The 18,414-nt window shown below is 51.8% G+C and overlaps 2 long non-coding RNA genes across 13 annotated transcripts in view; both read right to left on the bottom strand.

Annotated features, from left to right (window-relative positions):
* Positions 1–785: 785 nt before the first annotated feature.
* Positions 786–18,414, bottom strand: part of LOC116451679 — a 29,354-nt gene continuing 11,725 nt past the window's right edge. For 5 of the 12 annotated variants that reach the window (XR_004243284.1, XR_004243291.1, XR_004243293.1 and 2 more), the window contains 6 exons: positions 18,025–18,238; positions 17,038–17,233; positions 14,206–14,436; positions 10,648–10,878; positions 7,102–7,332; positions 5,117–5,335 (listed from right to left, as the gene is read on the bottom strand). This is a non-coding gene — a long non-coding RNA (uncharacterized LOC116451679). Of the gene's footprint in view, positions 1,205–1,577; positions 1,797–3,562; positions 3,794–4,743; positions 5,336–7,101; positions 7,333–8,654; positions 8,874–10,647; positions 10,879–12,208; positions 12,428–14,205; positions 14,437–17,037; positions 17,234–17,834; positions 18,239–18,414 lie in introns of those variants that run through there. The other 7 variants (XR_004243286.1, XR_004243290.1, XR_004243295.1 and 4 more) reach the window with 7 other exon arrangements.
* Positions 16,094–17,031, bottom strand: LOC116451681. The gene is made up of 2 exons (XR_004243296.1): positions 16,459–17,031; positions 16,094–16,303 (listed from the first exon to the last, which is right to left on the bottom strand). It is a non-coding gene; the product is annotated as an uncharacterized LOC116451681 (long non-coding RNA).

The following is an 18,414-nucleotide window of genomic DNA, read 5'->3' as shown; positions in this document are numbered from 1 at the left end:
AATGCTCCAGCTGGGATATATTAGATTTGACAAGGAAATTCAACTCATTTCCTTGACAGAGAATAGTCAAAAACAGCAGTGAGCAATGGCTACAAGAGCCTACAAGAAAGATGAGGAGAGACTGTAAGAGTGGAGTGACAGTGACCCACAAAGACCGTGCTGTACCCGGGCCCGTGCGTGGTCCTGGCACTTTTCCTGCATTCTGATTTTCTGTTCAGAAGCCACTATGTGGCCAAATCTCTGGGTCTGGCTAAACGGTGTTTAGTGCAGAACTGATGTGATGGTCACTCGGAATCGCCCAGAGCAGAAGCCAACTTGCAACTCTGGTGAAACTCAAGTGACACCAGCTGAGGCACACGCTCCAGATAACACACTGTGGGTGTGCCAGGGTCAGGGGCAAATGGTCAGGGCTTACCTTCTCCTAGTTTGAGGCCTGGTTTGGCAGCAACACAACATTCCAGTGCAGGATCAGTGCCAAAGGGAAGGGCTGCACAGATGCCCTGAGCCCCAGTCTCTGCATCAGCAGCAGTGGGTGGGTGGACCTCACCTACTTCCAGATTCAAATCCATTTGTTTGTCACTCCTGCTTGTTTATAGGCTCTGAAAGCTCATTTCAGCTGTTCAGTGACAGCACTAGCTGGTCCATGGATTTAAGGAAGCAGACAGTCTTTGGGAATGTGTGTTGCCATTTGAGACTTGTCCAACAAAAGGGGCACAGGAGGAGGACAGGTGTTAGGGACCGAGTCCGGAGAGCTGGCCGCATAAACGACACGTACACCGATACGATTAAGCATCCTTCTCCCTTTATTGTTCAACTATGCCGACTTATATCTACTTTTGCAAAGATTCATGCCCAGTCCCTCTAGATGGCCTCTAATCAGAGGGGGAGCCAGGCAGCTGTATACCTTGCCAAGGACTCTCAGGGCTGCCTGCAGTCAGGGGCCTGTTCAGGGGCTTTTCCTCAGCAACCCTGCATTGTCCAATCTTTCCAGGGGTATCATATGCCCTTGTTCCATAAGGAATCCCTCTACAGACAGGGAGTTGTCACCGGCCCCGTGCTCATGGGCTGCAGGGGACACCTGCACTGAGGAGGAAATGGAAATGGGAAAGAGGGAAATGCAACCGGATGGGACGCACCTCTGGCACCACACCTCCTCTTGTTCCTGCTGTCCTGGAAAGGCCCAAGTAAATCCAGTCCCTCAGACCTTGCATCCCTGAATGCCAGGAGAGCTGGTGTTTTACCCAGATCCCAGTGCCCTGCACGGCTGCGCTGACACGAGCGCAGGCCGATCGCTCCGCCCAGCACCATCCCTCATTTGCCTCCCACGGCTCCCCAAGCGGCCCCAAACCACCCCAGCGTGTCTGTGCCGGGGCCAGGGCCTGCCCCGAGCCCGACCAGAGGCTGTCACCCAGCCCTGCACCAGCTCCCACCCCCGGGTGAGCTGGGAATGCACTGAGAGCTCGGCTCCCCGGGCTCCCCAGCACCCAAACCGGTCCTCACACACACAGAAATGCCCAACCTGCCCCTCTGGGCACAGCCAAACACCACAATTCCATCATCCCCAAGGAACTCTGGCACTTGCCTCTTCACCTCTGCCCATTTCCAGTAGCCGGGGCTAGGACCGGCCTGTCAGAAAGAGCATTCCCTAGGCAGTTCATCCCAGCCCAGAGGAGAAGAGGAGCCTGTCCCTGACCCACACCATGGGCAGGACAAGGGGGGCCCTAGCTGGCTTTGCCTACTCCAACACCAAAGCTCTTGGTCCCAAAGATGGGGCGAGTTCAGTGGTTTTTCCTGTCCTGAAAGAGAGCAGAAAAGGGAAGTTAATCCCACTGTGGAATCCAAGACTCCTGCATTTCATATTTCTGCTCTGATTGCTCACCGTGCAGTTTTATCCATGGGAAAAAAAAGGAGAATGACACCATATCAAATAAAAAGTTGATTAATCCACGTAGGGGCTGTGGAGAGAAGGATACAAAGGAACTTTTCCATGATTTTGGGGCTTGAAGAGGGAGTGAATTTCCCTCCAAGCTGGGAAGGGCCTGAGGATGATAAAGCAAAGGAGCAGCTTCATCTCTCCCTGGCAGAGAGCTCTGGGCTCCATTATGGATACAAATCAATCCCAGCAGGATTTCAAAGGGTTTCTTTAGGATGTCAGGTCCCTCTTTATCAGATCCCTGCTGGGATTCAGGGCCTGCCTGGTCACGGGGTGCTTTGATAAGGGCTGGATTTAAATCCCAGATCTGAGAGCAGACATGAAAGTTCCCTGGGTTTCTAAGGGTTGAAAAGCTCGAGCTGGCTTCGCTGCAGAGCTGAAAAGTCAGGATAAGAGAGAGCAAGGAGTGGCCAGCAGGCTCAGGCTCCTGATCACGCCCCTGGGACCCATGGGATCCATAGGATCCGTGGCCTCTGGCACGCTGCTCCAGCACCCTGCAGGGTGACTGACAGCCGGGCAGGGGAAGGAGCCACCAGCAGCTCTGCGATGTGCACCATCATTCACCTTGCACGTGGCCTAAACAGCCACCAAGCACCGATGGACTGACTGAGCCGAAAATATCGGAGAGATCTCAGTTTGCACTCCAAATTCCCTGCAGCCTGTTCCCTTCCTGATCCATCCCTTGAAGCAGCAAGAGTGGAATTCCTCCCGTGGTTGCTCTTTCCCTCCTGTTTTCCACGCAACAAGAAAAAGCGGCCACGTGAACAGGAGTAAAAGCCCCAAACCCACAAAAAAGCACACATTCTCAGCATCACTAATCCCTGCCAAATTGCCAGGAACCTTCCAAAACTACTTCCAAGCTTGGAAACAGGGAGCCAGTTGTTTGTTTAAGCAGCTATTGATCCAGTCTCTTCCAGCTAATTAAACTATTCACTATTTAAACTCATTAAACTGCTCATCCTGCTCCTGGCAGCCAGAGGCAAAGAAGAAATCGTGTCTAGATTAAATGGTGATGGTGAATGTGCCCATGCCAGTCCTTGGAGAGGTTGGAATTGCATCCCTGTTCCTCTGCTCTCTTTTCCTTCCTTTTTCCTGCAGTGATTCCCACCCGGATTCCTCAGCTCCAGCTCTCTGAGCAGCCTCACGGGGAGCATTTCATCCCCTTGGAGCCAACTCCATTTGTTGCATCCTTCATGCCTCAACCACCCCTAAAAGCAGGGAAGTGCTGATGGGCAGTGCAGCTGCTTCCACTCGGGAATGTTTCCAGTGGAACAGGGAGGGAATTCTGAGAAGCTTCCACCCACTGCACGTTATTGCTGGATAAAAGGTGAGGCAGCAAAGGATCAACAAAGGGAGATTTCAGCAAGACAAAGTCCAGACAGAGAGGCTGCAAGTGTTGCTGGGGCTGCTAAGCTGGGAAAACTGCAAGGTCAGGCTGTGGCAACATGGATTATACTGAGGTCTGGAACCGGTGTTGGGAAGAGAGGGAGAAGGAGAAGGAGAAGGAGAAGGAGAAGGAGAAGGAGAAGGAGAAGGAGGAGAAGGAGAAGGAGAAGGAGAAGGAGAAGGAGAAGGAGAAGGAGAAGGAGGAGAAAGGGCCCAAAGTAACTGCACAGCGAATTTCCTTACCATGAGCCAGGCTCATTCCCTGAGCTGACCGATATCTCTGAGCTCCCCTTCATGGCACAGCCCTGCCAGTAAAGAACAGAAGTTCCTGCCGCTCCCACTGGAATTCTGTAGCGTGCCTGGCATTCCATACGTTCTGCTGCCTGAGAATTCCTGCAGCCGTCCTTGGGAAGAGCAGTTCACTGCCACAGGAGGAACAAGAGGAAAGCAGTTGCCACTCTCGGGTTCTGTGCTCTGTAAAAAGTAAAACCAGATCAAGATCAAAGCTCCATAAAGCTGGAACCATCTCCAACCTCGGGACAGCCCTTCTGTGGGAAAAGCGTGGATGGGCAATTAGGAAGGAGATCATCATGCACATGGGCAAGGGGGGGGAATTAAATTCTGTTGCTTTCTGATTGAGGCCTGCTTCAATTTGCAGCCTTTATAATATCAGTTTAATGGGACTTTTTGTGCTTTAAAGAGGTTTTTATTAGCTGGGGGTTGTCCCTGCCTGGACTGAGGCACAGCACAATGAGTCTCCTGCCTCCTGAAGCCGTGTCGTTATCCCAGCATCTGAAATTAAAAACCAGCACTCTGGGAAACCTCTCTACTCTGAGGAGAAGTGTGTTTGGGTCTGTGGAGAGCCTGGAACAGCTCTGAGAGACACCAAACATCCTGTGGATCCCAATGAACAGCAAAACATTCCAGCAGCTCCTTCCAACACCGCCCTTGTAAGGAACTCTGTCACCCCAGTGGGTATTTGTGGGAGTAAGGAAGAAATCCCACTGATGACCTCAGTGTGATCACCTCTGGTTCGTCTGGGGATAAATCTCCTTTATCCTTCTGGGAGAATAAAGGAATCCAATGCTGCCTTAATCCCCTGCTCCTCGGAGTCTGGATTTCCAGAATCCATCTCCTGGCCCAGCATGGGAAGGGTTGTCCAGCGCTGGAACAGCTGCCCAGGGCAGTGGTGGAGTCACCAACCCTGGAAGTGCTCATAAAATACATGGATATGGCACTTGAGTGTTCATAAAATACATGGGGAAATACATGCAGAAATATAGGGATAAATACAGGGGGAAATACGTGGATAAATATATGGATAAATGTATATGGATAAACATATATGGATAATCCATGGATAAACATACGGATAAATATAGGGATAAATATGTATGGATAAATATGTATGGATAAATACAGACCTTGCCTCCCTGAACGCCAGGAGAGCCGGTGTTTTACCCAGATCCCAGTGCCCTGCACGGCTGCGCTGACACGAGCGCAGGCCGATCGCTCCGCCCAGCACCATCCCTCATTTGCCTCCCACGGCTCCCCAGGCGGCCCCAAACCACCCCAGCGTGTCTGTGCCGGGGCCAGGGCCTGCCCCGAGCCCGACCAGAGGCTGTCACCCAGCCCTGCACCAGCTCCCACCCCCGGGTGAGCTGGGAATGCACTGAGAGCTCGGCTCCCCGGGCTCCCCAGCACCCAAACCGGTCCTCACACACACAGAAATGCCCAACCTGCCCCTCTGGGCACAGCCAAACACCACAATTCCATCATCCCCAAGGAACTCTGGCACTTGCCTCTTCACCTCTGCCCATTTCCAGTAGCCGGGGCTAGGACCGGCCTGTCAGAAAGAGCATTCCCTAGGCAGTTCATCCCAGCCCAGAGGAGAAGAGGAGCCTGTCCCTGACCCACACCATGGGCAGGACAAGGGGGGCCCTAGCTGGCTTTGCCTACTCCAACACCAAAGCTCTTGGTCCCAAAGATGGGGCGAGTTCAGTGGTTTTTCCTGTCCTGAAAGAGAGCAGAAAAGGGAAGTTAATCCCACTGTGGAATCCAAGACTCCTGCATTTCATAGTTCTGCTCTGATTGCTCACCGTGCAGTTTTATCCATGGGAAAAAAAAGGAGAATGACACCATATCAAATAAAAAGTTGATTAATCCACGTAGGGGCTGTGGAGAGAAGGATACAAAGGAACTTTTCCATGATTTTGGGGCTTGAAGAGGGAGTGAATTTCCCTCCAAGCTGGGAAGGGCCTGAGGATGATAAAGCAAAGGAGCAGCTTCATCTCTCCCTGGCAGAGAGCTCTGGGCTCCATTATGGATACAAATCAATCCCAGCAGGATTTCAAAGGGTTTCTTTAGGATGTCAGGTCCCTCTTTATCAGATCCCTGCTGGGATTCAGGGCCTGCCTGGTCACGGGGTGCTTTGATAAGGGCTGGATTTAAATCCCAGATCTGAGAGCAGACATGAAAGTTCCCTGGGTTTCTAAGGGTTGAAAAGCTCGAGCTGGCTTCGCTGCAGAGCTGAAAAGTCAGGATAAGAGAGAGCAAGGAGTGGCCAGCAGGCTCAGGCTCCTGATCACGCCCCTGGGACCCATGGGATCCATAGGATCCGTGGCCTCTGGCACGCTGCTCCAGCACCCTGCAGGGTGACTGACAGCCGGGCAGGGGAAGGAGCCACCAGCAGCTCTGCGATGTGCACCATCATTCACCTTGCACGTGGCCTAAACAGCCACCAAGCACCGATGGACTGACTGAGCCGAAAATATCGGAGAGATCTCAGTTTGCACTCCAAATTCCCTGCAGCCTGTTCCCTTCCTGATCCATCCCTTGAAGCAGCAAGAGTGGAATTCCTCCCGTGGTTGCTCTTTCCCTCCTGTTTTCCACGCAACAAGAAAAAGCGGCCACGTGAACAGGAGTAAAAGCCCCAAACCCACAAAAAAGCACACATTCTCAGCATCACTAATCCCTGCCAAATTGCCAGGAACCTTCCAAAACTACTTCCAAGCTTGGAAACAGGGAGCCAGTTGTTTGTTTAAGCAGCTATTGATCCAGTCTCTTCCAGCTAATTAAACTATTCACTATTTAAACTCATTAAACTGCTCATCCTGCTCCTGGCAGCCAGAGGCAAAGAAGAAATCGTGTCTAGATTAAATGGTGATGGTGAATGTGCCCATGCCAGTCCTTGGAGAGGTTGGAATTGCATCCCTGTTCCTCTGCTCTCTTTTCCTTCCTTTTTCCTGCAGTGATTCCCACCCGGATTCCTCAGCTCCAGCTCTCTGAGCAGCCTCACGGGGAGCATTTCATCCCCTTGGAGCCAACTCCATTTGTTGCATCCTTCATGCCTCAACCACCCCTAAAAGCAGGGAAGTGCTGATGGGCAGTGCAGCTGCTTCCACTCGGGAATGTTTCCAGTGGAACAGGGAGGGAATTCTGAGAAGCTTCCACCCACTGCACGTTATTGCTGGATAAAAGGTGAGGCAGCAAAGGATCAACAAAGGGAGATTTCAGCAAGACAAAGTCCAGACAGAGAGGCTGCAAGTGTTGCTGGGGCTGCTAAGCTGGGAAAACTGCAAGGTCAGGCTGTGGCAACATGGATTATACTGAGGTCTGGAACCGGTGTTGGGAAGAGAGGGAGAAGGAGAAGGAGAAGGAGGAGAAGGAGAAGGAGAAGGAGAAGGAGAAGGAGAAGGAGAAGGAGAAGGAGAAGGAGAAGGAGAAGGAGAAGGAGAAGGAGGAGAAAGGGCCCAAAGTAACTGCACAGCGAATTTCCTTACCATGAGCCAGGCTCATTCCCTGAGCTGACCGATATCTCTGAGCTCCCCTTCATGGCACAGCCCTGCCAGTAAAGAACAGAAGTTCCTGCCGCTCCCACTGGAATTCTGTAGCGTGCCTGGCATTCCATACGTTCTGCTGCCTGAGAATTCCTGCAGCCGTCCTTGGGAAGAGCAGTTCACTGCCACAGGAGGAACAAGAGGAAAGCAGTTGCCACTCTCGGGTTCTGTGCTCTGTAAAAAGTAAAACCAGATCAAGATCAAAGCTCCATAAAGCTGGAACCATCTCCAACCTCGGGACAGCCCTTCTGTGGGAAAAGCGTGGATGGGCAATTAGGAAGGAGATCATCATGCACATGGGCAAGGGGGGGAATTAAATTCTGCTGCTTTCTGATTGAGGCCTGCTTCAATTTGCAGCCTTTATAATATCAGTTTAATGGGACTTTTTGTGCTTTAAAGAGGTTTTTATTAGCTGGGGGTTGTCCCTGCCTGGACTGAGGCACAGCACAATGAGTCTCCTGCCTCCTGAAGCCGTGTCGTTATCCCAGCATCTGAAATTAAAAACCAGCACTCTGGGAAACCTCTCTACTCTGAGGAGAAGTGTGTTTGGGTCTGTGGAGAGCCTGGAACAGCTCTGAGAGACACCAAACATCCTGTGGATCCCAATGAACAGCAAAACATTCCAGCAGCTCCTTCCAACACCGCCCTTGTAAGGAACTCTGTCACCCCAGTGGGTATTTGTGGGAGTAAGGAAGAAATCCCACTGATGACCTCAGTGTGATCACCTCTGGTTCGTCTGGGGATAAATCTCCTTTATCCTTCTGGGAGAATAAAGGAATCCAATGCTGCCTTAATCCCCTGCTCCTCGGAGTCTGGATTTCCAGAATCCATCTCCTGGCCCAGCATGGGAAGGGTTGTCCAGCGCTGGAACAGCTGCCCAGGGCAGTGGTGGAGTCACCAACCCTGGAAGTGCTCATAAAATACATGGATATGGCACTTGAGTGTTCATAAAATACATGGGGAAATACATGCAGAAATATAGGGATAAATACAGGGGGAAATACGTGGATAAATATATGGATAAATGTATATGGATAAACATATATGGATAATCCATGGATAAACATACGGATAAATATAGGGATAAATATGTATGGATAAATATGTATGGATAAATACAGACCTTGCCTCCCTGAACACCAGGAGAGCCGGTGTTTTACCCAGATCCCAGTGCCCTGCACGGCTGCGCTGACACGAGCGCAGGCCGATCGCTCCGCCCAGCACCATCCCTCATTTGCCTCCCACGGCTCCCCAGGCGGCCCCAAACCACCCCAGCGTGTCTGTGCCGGGGCCAGGGCCTGCCCCGAGCCCGACCAGAGGCTGTCACCCAGCCCTGCACCAGCTCCCACCCCCGGGAGAGCTGGGAATGCACTGAGAGCTCGGCTCCCCGGGCTCCCCAGCACCCAAACCGGTCCTCACACACACAGAAATGCCCAACCTGCCCCTCTGGGCACAGCCAAACACCACAATTCCATCATCCCCAAGGAACTCTGGCACTTGCCTCTTCACCTCTGCCCATTTCCAGTAGCCGGGGCTAGGACCGGCCTGTCAGAAAGAGCATTCCCTAGGCAGTTCATCCCAGCCCAGAGGAGAAGAGGAGCCTGTCCCTGACCCACACCATGGGCAGGACAAGGGGGGCCCTAGCTGGCTTTGCCTACTCCAACACCAAAGCTCTTGGTCCCAAAGATGGGGCGAGTTCAGTGGTTTTTCCTGTCCTGAAAGAGAGCAGAAAAGGGAAGTTAATCCCACTGTGGAATCCAAGACTCCTGCATTTCGTATTTCTGCTCTGATTGCTCACCGTGCAGTTTTATCCATGGGAAAAAAAAGGAGAATGACACCATATCAAATAAAAAGTTGATTAATCCACGTAGGGGCTGTGGAGAGAAGGATACAAAGGAACTTTTCCATGATTTTGGGGCTTGAAGAGGGAGTGAATTTCCCTCCAGCTGGGAAGGGCCTGACGATGATAAAGCAAAGGAGCAGCTTCATCTCTCCCTGGCAGAGAGCTCTGGGCTCCATTATGGATACAAATCAATCCCAGCAGGATTTCAAAGGGTTTCTTTAGGATGTCAGGTCCCTCTTTATCAGATCCCTGCTGGGATTCAGGGCCTGCCTGGTCACGGGGTGCTTTGATAAGGGCTGGATTTAAATCCCAGATCTGAGAGCAGACATGAAAGTTCCCTGGGTTTCTAAGGGTTGAAAAGCTCGAGCTGGCTTCGCTGCAGAGCTGAAAAGTCAGGATAAGAGAGAGCAAGGAGTGGCCAGCAGGCTCAGGCTCCTGATCACGCCCCTGGGACCCATGGGATCCATAGGATCCGTGGCCTCTGGCACGCTGCTCCAGCACCCTGCAGGGTGACTGACAGCCGGGCAGGGGAAGGAGCCACCAGCAGCTCTGCGATGTGCACCATCATTCACCTTGCACGTGGCCTAAACAGCCACCAAGCACCGATGGACTGACTGAGCCGAAAATATCGGAGAGATCTCAGTTTGCACTCCAAATTCCCTGCAGCCTGTTCCCTTCCTGATCCATCCCTTGAAGCAGCAAGAGTGGAATTCCTCCCGTGGTTGCTCTTTCCCTCCTGTTTTCCACGCAACAAGAAAAAGCGGCCACGTGAACAGGAGTAAAAGCCCCAAACCCACAAAAAAGCACACATTCTCAGCATCACTAATCCCTGCCAAATTGCCAGGAACCTTCCAAAACTACATCCAAGCTTGGAAACAGGGAGCCAGTTGTTTGTTTAAGCAGCTATTGATCCAGTCTCTTCCAGCTAATTAAACTATTCACTATTTAAACTCATTAAACTGCTCATCCTGCTCCTGGCAGCCAGAGGCAAAGAAGAAATCGTGTCTAGATTAAATGGTGATGGTGAATGTGCCCATGCCAGTCCTTGGAGAGGTTGGAATTGCATCCCTGTTCCTCTGCTCTCTTTTCCTTCCTTTTTCCTGCAGTGATTCCCACCCGGATTCCTCAGCTCCAGCTCTCTGAGCAGCCTCACGGGGAGCATTTCATCCCCTTGGAGCCAACTCCATTTGTTGCATCCTTCATGCCTCAACCACCCCTAAAAGCAGGGAAGTGCTGATGGGCAGTGCAGCTGCTTCCACTCGGGAATGTTTCCAGTGGAACAGGGAGGGAATTCTGAGAAGCTTCCACCCACTGCACGTTATTGCTGGATAAAAGGTGAGGCAGCAAAGGATCAACAAAGGGAGATTTCAGCAAGACAAAGTCCAGACAGAGAGGCTGCAAGTGTTGCTGGGGCTGCTAAGCTGGGAAAACTGCAAGGTCAGGCTGTGGCAACATGGATTATACTGAGGTCTGGAACCGGTGTTGGGAAGAGAGGGAGAAGGAGAAGGAGAAGGAGAAGGAGGAGAAGGAGAAGGAGAAGGAGAAGGAGAAGGAGGAGAAGGAGAAGGAGAAGGAGAAGGAGAAGGAGAAGGAGAAGGAGAAGGAGGAGAAAGGGCCCAAAGTAACTGCACAGCGAATTTCCTTACCATGAGCCAGGCTCATTCCCTGAGCTGACCGATATCTCTGAGCTCCCCTTCATGGCACAGCCCTGCCAGTAAAGAACAGAAGTTCCTGCCGCTCCCACTGGAATTCTGTAGCGTGCCTGGCATTCCATACGTTCTGCTGCCTGAGAATTCCTGCAGCCGTCCTTGGGAAGAGCAGTTCACTGCCACAGGAGGAACAAGAGGAAAGCAGTTGCCACTCTCGGGTTCTGTGCTCTGTAAAAAGTAAAACCAGATCAAGATCAAAGCTCCATAAAGCTGGAACCATCTCCAACCTCGGGACAGCCCTTCTGTGGGAAAAGCGTGGATGGGCAATTAGGAAGGAGATCATCATGCACATGGGCAAGGGGGGGGAATTAAATTCTGCTGCTTTCTGATTGAGGCCTGCTTCAATTTGCAGCCTTTATAATATCAGTTTAATGGGACTTTTTGTGCTTTAAAGAGGTTTTTATTAGCTGGGGGTTGTCCCTGCCTGGACTGAGGCACAGCACAATGAGTCTCCTGCCTCCTGAAGCCGTGTCGTTATCCCAGCATCTGAAATTAAAAACCAGCACTCTGGGAAACCTCTCTACTCTGAGGAGAAGTGTGAGGAGTGTTTGGGTCTGTGGAGAGCCTGGAACAGCTCTGAGAGACACCAAACATCCTGTGGATCCCAATGAACAGCAAAACATTCCAGCAGCTCCTTCCAACACCGCCCTTGTAGGGAACTCTGTCACCCCAGTGGGTATTTGTGGGAGTAAGGAAGAAATCCCACTGATGACCTCAGTGTGATCACCTCTGGTTCGTCTGGGGATAAATCTCCTTTATCCTTCTGGGAGAATAAAGGAATCCAATGCTGCCTTAATCCCCTGCTCCTCGGAGTCTGGATTTCCAGAATCCATCTCCTGGCCCAGCATGGGAAGGGTTGTCCAGCGCTGGAACAGCTGCCCAGGGCAGTGGTGGAGTCACCAACCCTGGAAGTGCTCATAAAATACATGGATATGGCACTTGAGTGTTCATAAAATACATGGGGAAATACATGCAGAAATATAGGGATAAATACAGGGGGAAATACGTGGATAAATATATGGATAAATGTATATGGATAAACATATATGGATAATCCATGGATAAACATACGGATAAATATAGGGATAAATATGTATGGATAAATATGTATGGATAAATACAGACCTTGCCTCCCTGAACGCCAGGAGAGCCGGTGTTTTACCCAGATCCCAGTGCCCTGCACGGCTGCGCTGACACGAGCGCAGGCCGATCGCTCCGCCCAGCACCATCCCTCATTTGCCTCCCACGGCTCCCCAGGCGGCCCCAAACCACCCCAGCGTGTCTGTGCCGGGGCCAGGGCCTGCCCCGAGCCCGACCAGAGGCTGTCACCCAGCCCTGCACCAGCTCCCACCCCCGGGTGAGCCGGGAATGCACTGAGAGCTCGGCTCCCCGGGCTCCCCAGCACCCAAACCGGTCCTCAGACACACAGAAATGCCCAACCTGCCCCTCTGGGCACAGCCAAACACCACAATTCCATCATCCCCAAGGAACTCTGGCACTTGCCTCTTCACCTCTGCCCATTTCCAGTAGCCGGGGCTAGGACCGGCCTGTCAGAAAGAGCATTCCCTAGGCAGTTCATCCCAGCCCAGAGGAGAAGAGGAGCCTGTCCCTGACCCACACCATGGGCAGGACAAGGGGGGCCCTAGCTGGCTTTGCCTACTCCAACACCAAAGCTCTTGGTCCCAAAGATGGGGCGAGTTCAGTGGTTTTTCCTGTCCTGAAAGAGAGCAGAAAAGGGAAGTTAATCCCACTGTGGAATCCAAGACTCCTGCATTTCATATTTCTGCTCTGATTGCTCACCGTGCAGTTTTATCCATGGGAAAAAAAAGGAGAATGACACCATATCAAATAAAAAGTTGATTAATCCACGTAGGGGCTGTGGAGAGAAGGATACAAAGGAACTTTTCCATGATTTTGGGGCTTGAAGAGGGAGTGAATTTCCCTCAAAGCTGGGAAGGGCCTGAGGATGATAAAGCAAAGGAGCAGCTTCATCTCTCCCTGGCAGAGAGCTCTGGGCTCCATTATGGATACAAATCAATCCCAGCAGGATTTCAAAGGGTTTCTTTAGGATGTCAGGTCCCTCTTTATCAGATCCCTGCTGGGATTCAGGGCCTGCCTGGTCACGGGGTGCTTTGATAAGGGCTGGATTTAAATCCCAGATCTGAGAGCAGACATGAAAGTTCCCTGGGTTTCTAAGGGTTGAAAAGCTCGAGCTGGCTTCGCTGCAGAGCTGAAAAGTCAGGATAAGAGAGAGCAAGGAGTGGCCAGCAGGCTCAGGCTCCTGATCACGCCCCTGGGACCCATGGGATCCATAGGATCCGTGGCCTCTGGCACGCTGCTCCAGCACCCTGCAGGGTGACTGACAGCCGGGCAGGGGAAGGAGCCACCAGCAGCTCTGCGATGTGCACCATCATTCACCTTGCACGTGGCCTAAACAGCCACCAAGCACCGATGGACTGACTGAGCCGAAAATATCGGAGAGATCTCAGTTTGCACTCCAAATTCCCTGCAGCCTGTTCCCTTCCTGATCCATCCCTTGAAGCAGCAAGAGTGGAATTCCTTCCGTGGTTGCTCTTTCCCTCCTGTTTTCCACGCAACAAGAAAAAGCGGCCACGTGAACAGGAGTAAAAGCCCCAAACCCACAAAAAAGCACACATTCTCAGCATCACTAATCCCTGCCAAATTGCCAGGAACCTTCCAAAACTACATCCAAGCTTGGAAACAGGGAGCCAGTTGTTTGTTTAAGCAGCTATTGATCCAGTCTCTTCCAGCTAATTAAACTATTCACTATTTAAACTCATTAAACTGCTCATCCTGCTCCTGGCAGCCAGAGGCAAAGAAGAAATCGTGTCTAGATTAAATGGTGATGGTGAATGTGCCCATGCCAGTCCTTGGAGAGGTTGGAATTGCATCCCTGTTCCTCTGCTCTCTTTTCCTTCCTTTTTCCTGCAGTGATTCCCACCCGGATTCCTCAGCTCCAGCTCTCTGAGCAGCCTCACGGGGAGCATTTCATCCCCTTGGAGCCAACTCCATTTGTTGCATCCTTCATGCCTCAACCACCCCTAAAAGCAGGGAAGTGCTGATGGGCAGTGCAGCTGCTTCCACTCGGGAATGTTTCCAGTGGAACAGGGAGGGAATTCTGAGAAGCTTCCACCCACTGCACGTTATTGCTGGATAAAAGGTGAGGCAGCAAAGGATCAACAAAGGGAGATTTCAGCAAGACAAAGTCCAGACAGAGAGGCTGCAAGTGTTGCTGGGGCTACTAAGCTGGGAAAACTGCAAGGTCAGGCTGTGGGAACATGGATTATACTGAGGTCTGGAACCGGTGTTGGGAAGAGAGGGAGAAGGAGAAGGAGAAGGAGAAGGAGAAGGAGGAGAAGGAGAAGGAGAAGGAGAAGGAGAAGGAGAAGGAGAAGGAGAAGGAGAAGGAGAAGGAGAAGGAGAAGGAGAAGGAGGAGAAAGGGCCCAAAGTAACTGCACAGCGAATTTCCTTACCATGAGCCAGGCTCATTCCCTGAGCTGACCGATATCTCTGAGCTCCCCTTCATGGCACAGCCCTGCCAGTAAAGAACAGAAGTTCCTGCTGCTCCCACTGGAATTCTGTAGCGTGCCTGGCATTCCATACGTTCTGCTGCCTGAGAATTCCTGCAGCCGTCCTTGGGAAGAGCAGTTCACTGCCACAGGAGGAACAAGAGGAAAGCAGTTGCCACTCTCGGGTTCTGTGCTCTGTAAAAAGTAAAACCAGATCAAGATCAAAGCTCCATAAAGCTGGAACCATCTCCAACCTCGGGACAGCCCTTCTGTGGGAAAAGCGTGGATGGGCAATTAGGAAGGAGATCATCATGCAAATGGGCAAGGAGGGGGGAATTAAATTCTGCTGCTTTCTGATTGAGGCCTGCTTCAATTTGCAGCCTTTATAATATCAGTTTAATGGGACTTTTTGTGCTTTAAAGAGGTTTTTATTAGCTGGGGGTTGTCCCTGCCTGGACTGAGGCACAGCACAATGAGTCTCCTGCCTCCTGAAGCCGTGTCGTTATCCCAGCATCTGAAATTAAAAACCAACACTCTGGGAAACCTCTCTACTCTGAGGAGAAGTGTGTTTGGGTCTGTGGAGAGCCTGGAACAGCTCTGAGAGACACCAAGCATCCTGTGGATCCCAATGAACAGCAAAACATTCCAGCAGCTCCTTCCAACACCGCCCTTGTAGGGAACTCTGTCACCCCAGTGGGTATTTGTGGGAGTAAGGAAGAAATCCCACTGATGACCTCAGTGTGATCACCTCTGGTTCGTCTGGGGATAAATCTCCTTTATCCTTCTGGGAGAATAAAGGAATCCAATGCTGCCTTAATCCCCTGCTCCTCGGAGTCTGGATTTCCAGAATCCATCTCCTGGCCCAGCATGGGAAGGGTTGTCCAGCGCTGGAACAGCTGCCCAGGGCAGTGGTGGAGTCACCAACCCTGGAAGTGCTCATAAAATACATGGATATGGCACTTGAGTGTTCATAAAATACATGGGGAAATACATGGGGAAATATAGGGATAAATACAGGGGGAAATACGTGGATAAATATAGGGATAAATGTATATGGATAAACATAGATGGATAATCCACGGATAAACATATGGATAAATATAGGGATAAATATGTATGGATAAATACAGACCTTGCCTCCCTGAACACCAGGAGAGCTGGTGTTTTACCCAGATCCCAGTGCCCTGCACGGCTGCGCTGACACGAGCGCAGGCCGATCGCTCCGCCCAGCACCATCCCTCATTTGCCTCCCACGGCTCCCCAAGCGGCCCCAAACCACCCCAGCGCGTCTGTGCCGGGGCCAGGGCCTGCCCCGAGCCCGACCAGAGGCTGTCACCCAGCCCTGCACCAGCTGCCACCCCTGGGAGAGCTGGGAATGCACTGAGAGCTCGGCTCCCCGGGCTCCCCAGCACCCAAACCGGTCCTCAGACACACAGAAATGCCCAACCTGCCCCTCTGGGCACAGCCAAACACCACAATTCCATCATCCCCAAGGAACTCTGGCACTTGCCTCTTCACCTCTGCCCATTTCCAGTAGCCGGGGCTAGGACCGGCCTGTCAGAAAGAGCATTCCCTAGGCAGTTCATCCCAGCCCAGAGGAGAAGAGGAGCCTGTCCCTGACCCACACCATGGGCAGGACAAGGGGGGCCCTAGCTGGCTTTGCCTACTCCAACACCAAAGCTCTTGGTCCCAAAGGTGGGGCGAGTTCAGTGGTTTTTCCTGTCCTGAAAGAGAGCAGAAAAGGGAAGTTAATCCCACTGTGGAATCCAAGACTCCTGCATTTCATATTTCTGCTCTGATTGCTCACCGTGCAGTTTTATCCATGGGAAAAAAAAAGGAGAATGACACCATATCAAATAAAAAGTGCCCTTTTCCAGCATTTTTATTCCAGGCATTAAAAGGATGCTCATTTCTCTTCTAGCATTGTTTCCCTCTTTTTAGGAGAACCGTTTTCATCCCAGACCCCACTCGTCAGTTATTCGATCCTCTGGCACTGGATTTGGACAAAGGAAGGGACGCACCCGGATCGCAGGAAATCACTGAGAGAAAACCCTTCCAAAACCTGACAGAGAAAAACAACAGGACATGCAGGAAGACACATCCCTCATTTGCACGTCTGGAGTGCTTTTCTAAAGACTTCTCTGCATCTGGATGCTCTTTGCTCTTGGCTTTCTTCACAAGAATGCATTTGCTGCTAAACATGTCTCAGACCCTTACTTGATCGGGATAAGGTGGGATGGAGATGAAGACTCCCACAGTGAATAGCCAGGGAGATGCAGGGCCTGGGAACATCAAGGACAGAGAAGAGATGGAACAGGGATTGTTTTTCTTGTTTAGAGCCAGCAGTGCTGTGAGCTTGGAGAACACACGGCACCGCAGGGATCCAGGGCAGGAGTGGGATAACTCCGGGATAAGGGGAAGCTGCTCCCACTCCAGGGCTGTGCCAGTGAAGGAGGGGAATTTTTTAGTGCCTTCATTGCACACAAAAACCAAACCCAGCACCACCGAGCTGGACTTCCGTGAGCTGCAACACAAAGCGGCCCCTGGCCTTTGGGGGAACACAACCTCCCCGAGTCACGGAGCCAGGGGATGACACTTGGGAATGATCCTTGCTGCCTGCAGGCAAATCAGATGAGGGAGCCACAGGAGCTCTGGCGTTTCCTGCTCTTCCTGCAATGCCATCGGTCCAGACCAGGAGACCTTTCCTGGAACAGATCTTCCCTGTAAAGGGAGCTGCACCAAAGCTCAAGCCCTCATTTAGAGACCCTTGGAAAAGCAAAGGTGAGAGGGGATTACCTGGAGCCCCAGGGGACCGAGGTGAAGGCAATGAAGAAGCAGACAGCAAAGTGCTTCCACTGCTTCTCACTCCAGCAAGGGGAACATCCCTGGAATTTCATGTCCAGCGTCTCTCCCAAGCCCCACCGGTGAACCCACACGTACTCCAGGACTGATCTCCTTCAAACTTCCAGCAGCACAGACCCACCGGGAGGAACTGCAATCCAAGGACACACATCAGCAACCGTCTTCCCGCTTGCCGCTCTCTCCACATTTTCCCTTTCCAGTGGGATGCAGGTGCCACCCCCCAGAGGCAGGAAAACTGCCTTGCAATCCAGTACAAAACCTGCCTGGAAAGCCCAGGATGCCCGCAGCCAGCAGCCGTTTCTCCTGGAGCGCCTGCTGACAGGCATTTGAAGCCTGCTGTGCCTCACAGCTGCTTTTCTGCCAAGGGCATTCCCATCTTTTCTTTTTTAGCCCAAATAAAGGTTTGCTAAAGCTGAGTTTTGTGAGAAGTGCTTCATATTTGGATTATTCTTAACTTGGAGTTTCCCTCGGCACCAAAATCAGGGGGTAAACCCAACACGGCCTCAAAGGGCCATAAGATCCCAGATATGCAATCCCCAGTTCCCTCAGGATTGGTTCATTAAAGCTTTTCAGGGGTAAGTTGGCAAACTTCAGGGTTTGGTGATTTCACCATCAAAGCCACATGAAACCTGTGCAAAAGGAACTTAACTAAAGCTGGCTAAAAGTGGTCCCTGATGATGACTCATTAAAACACCCCCTTAAAAAGGAGCTAGGATTGATTCCACACTCACAAACCCCCCTTGCCACGATCGGCGCTCTCTGCCCGCCAAGGACACGGCACCGGGCAGGGACATTTCTCCCACTCCCCGGCAGAGACCTCCTCCTGCCACATCCAGGGAACCGCAGCCGCTCAGGGAACACCAACTTTGTCCTGGGCTGGGAACAGGACAGGGACAAGGAACACTTTGAAGTCATTCCCACCTCGGTGCTGTCCAGACCTGGCAGAAAGCGCTTCCCACACCTCTCCTGGAATTCTCTTCCCCGGCCCTTCCAGCTTCGGAAGGCTTCTGGGGGAGCCTCAACTTTCGGTGCAGCTCAGAAGCTGCACGCGCCTAAAGCATCCCCACGGGAACACGAAGCTTCCCTCGGGCATTTCGTTTCTTTATCCCAAATATTCTCCCCACTCAGCCACAATCTAGAAAGAACAAAAGGGAAAAGAAGGAAGACCAATTAATTCTGACCTAAGGAGTCTTGACTATCCCGACACACTGCCACGTGAAAAAACATCCCTGCCCCTCTAACAAATCCCTCTGATACTGTCTCCATTCAGGATCAATTATTTAAACGCTGTATTAAGGAGCGTAAGGACAC

Source organism: Corvus moneduloides, chromosome 15 (genome assembly GCF_009650955.1).
Source record: "Corvus moneduloides isolate bCorMon1 chromosome 15, bCorMon1.pri, whole genome shotgun sequence".
NCBI lineage: Eukaryota > Metazoa > Chordata > Aves > Passeriformes > Corvidae > Corvus > Corvus moneduloides.
The sequence above is the reverse complement of the archived record's forward strand: the minus strand, read 5'-3'. Positions and strand labels throughout refer to the sequence as shown.